Source organism: Hylobates moloch, unplaced genomic scaffold (genome assembly GCF_009828535.3).
Source record: "Hylobates moloch isolate HMO894 unplaced genomic scaffold, HMol_V3 SCAFFOLD_3, whole genome shotgun sequence".
Lineage (NCBI taxonomy): Eukaryota > Metazoa > Chordata > Mammalia > Primates > Hylobatidae > Hylobates > Hylobates moloch.
In genome coordinates this window covers 65,884,218-65,887,297 of record NW_026652278.1, presented here as the reverse complement: position 1 = coordinate 65,887,297, position 3,080 = coordinate 65,884,218, and positions in this window count along the sequence as shown.

The window sequence follows — 3,080 nt, the reverse complement described above, 5'->3', positions numbered from 1 at the left end:
GAATAGCCAAGAGGGGGTGCAAAGTGAAACTCAGAAGGCCCATAGATAATCTACCAGTGTGACTCACAGAACACAAGCCATTTCCCATTCTTGTGGCTGTAGAGGAAAACCTCTTGAAAGTACACAGGGGTTTAAATAACATCAAGTCAGAGAACCACAAGAATTTGACAGAGGGCTTTCAAAGTCATCATGCTTTCCCCTTAGTCTCCTCCCCGAGTCACCCCAGCCTGGGCACTCTTCCAGGATCCACCTTTCTCTCCCCTCAACCTGTCATCGAAAATGGCAGAGAGGATTACCATATCCAGCCCTGAAACAAGCAAGGGTTTGGCATCAGACACGGGTATCTCTAGCTGTAAAATAACACCTTGTGGTATTGTTGGAGGGTTGAACAAGATGATGACTGTAAAAGAAACCAGATATAATGCTTGACAAAGTAAGTAATCTAATAAAGGACATCATAAAATAAGCAAAGGTTATTGATCTGAAACTAGGTCAGCTCCAGCATAGACTGAGACACACAGGAATGGAGATGACAGGCTCTAAGACAGCATGTGTATCTAATGGTATTTTAAAGCTAAAAAATAAATGCAACATATATGATAAAGTTATCATCTTAACAAATCAATAGGAAAGGGGTCAAGTGTGGTGGCTCACCCTGTAATCCCAACACTTTGGGAGACTGAGGTGGGAGAATCACTCGAGCCCAGAAGTTCTAGACAAGCCTGGCCAACATAGTGAGACCCCATCTCTACAAAAAAAAAATTCGAAAATTAGCGGAGTGTGGTGGCATATGCCTATAGTTCCAGCTACTCTGGAGGCTGAGGTGGGAGAATCACTTGAGCCTAGGAGGTCGAGGGTGCAGTGAGTTATGATTGCACCACTGCACTCTAGCCTGGGTGATAAAGTAAGACTGTCCCAGAAACAGCACAGAATTTAAAAGAGAAAAAGAAAAGAAAAGAAAGAGAAAGAGAAAGGGAGAAGAAAAGGAGAAAGGCAGAAAGAAAGAAAAGAAAGAAAGAAAGAGAGAGAAAGAAAGAAAGACAAAGAAAAGAAAGAGGAGGAAAGAAGGAAGGAAACAATGAAAGAAGGAAGGAAGGAAAGAAAGAAAAAGGAAGAAAGAAGAAAGAACAAAAAGAATGAAAGAGAGAGAGAGAGGAAGGAAGGAAGGAGAGAAAGAGAAAAAGAAAGAAAGAGAGAGAGAGAAAGAAAAGAAAAGAGGAGGAAGGAAGGAAGGAAGGCAGGCAGGCAGGCAGGAAGGAAGGGAAGGAAGACAAACGCCTAAACAAAAAAGCAAAGGACACAAACAATTCATAAAAGAAAAAAATGGCCAAAACACATGAAAAAAATCCAACTTCACTATTAGTTAAAAAGAAATAAAATTGAACAAATATGAGATTCCATTCTGAGTCATAAAACTGTGGGCAGTGCTAGCAAGGCTGGGAAAGAGCATGCCCACTGACTGCTATCTGAGACTCTGAAACAGGGCATTTCTAAAGGACAAACTGAAGGTACATATGGAAAGCCTTCAAAATGAAGCTTCCCTTTGTTTAGGAGATAACCAGAGGTTTGCACTTCCATCCACAGTTTTGGATGCAGCAACCCAGATGGCTACAGCCTCCTCCATCCACAGGGAAGATTAAGCAACAGTTCCCTGACCCATGACCACCATTGTGGACATGACCTGCCCCCTCTCTTGAGATGGCAGCGCAGGGCAGGGCAAGAACCAGCTCTTAGTCTGCTGGAACTGTACCATGTGAAGCTGGAAACCACGGTGGTCATTTTCACCAAGCAGTGCCACAGCAGTGCCAGCCTTCAGAGACAAAGCAGGTGCCCAGAGAGGCTGAGACAAGGCGGAGGGTGGGTTGTTCAGGTCTGTGCAAGAAAGCTATTTGGGGAAACACCTGTGAAGAACAAAGGAGGAAACAGAAGGCAGCAGGAAGGGCCTTCAGACCACAGTGCGGATCTAATACCCTCAAAAAGAGAGAAGGAAAGAAGAGCCAGAGAAATAAAATCCTAAGCCCCTCAACTGACCAAATGGACCACCTCTTGGCCTAGGGGACCCCCGAGAAACCTTAAAAATAAGTTCCTGGCCATGATGGAACAGGAGGTTGGACAGGCCTCATTATGCCCCATCCCTCACTAACCATTAGGCTTTCTTCTCTAAGCGTTAAACAGAAACCACTGCTTCACGCTGATACCAACCAACTGCCTAACATAGCCCCTCCCATTTTGCAGCTTGACACAGCAACCGCTAAGCATTCTTCCTTGATCAAAAAAATAAAAAAATAAAAAGCCCCTGGCAACAGTCTACAGAAGCTGCACCCAGAGGGCCTTCATGTCCTCTGCTTCCCCTTTTAATGTAGAGGGCCTAACTATAATACATTTAAATGTTAAATCTCCACCCCAAAGTGAATCTGGGACACGTGTTACATACATGTTACCCTACTACGAATGCCCTTGCCTCCCCTTTGTGAATATTCATTGCTGCTCCTATAACCTGTTGAATATGTATATCTGGACACCCTGTTCAGCATAAATCCCTGTCTTATTCTCCCCACCTTCGAAGTGTCTGTTTCTGGCTTCTGGCCAGAGGCTACATTTCCCAGCCTGTCAGAATGACCACCCAGCAGGTTGTAACCCTTTATGAGAAATAAAGCTCTCCTTTCCAAATATGTATGAACTTCATCCTTCCTCAGTAGACACAACAAGCCTGACACTGCAGGGTAGTTCTGGGCAACTCTTGCTCAGACCGATGGGGAGGCTCCCAGCCAGGCTGCAGGATGGAGGGGCAGACACAGCCAGCTCTATATCCCTGCCCTGCTCAGTCAGCAGCCTGTAGGTGGAGTGTGCTAGATAGGGGAGCAAGGCCTTGGCACGAACACTGTGTTGGATCCAGAGGTGCAATTGCTGGAAGGTGGTCCAACTGTTCTCTCTGCAGCAGCAGCAGGTTGTCCTGAGGGCAGAAGTGAGTGGTGCACCCCTATGGAGGACGCAGAGGGAGCTTCCAGGACTCCCCGGGCAGCCTCCTAGCCCCAGTCCCTGCTGCATTCCTGCCATGGTTCTCTACTGGTCATATATAT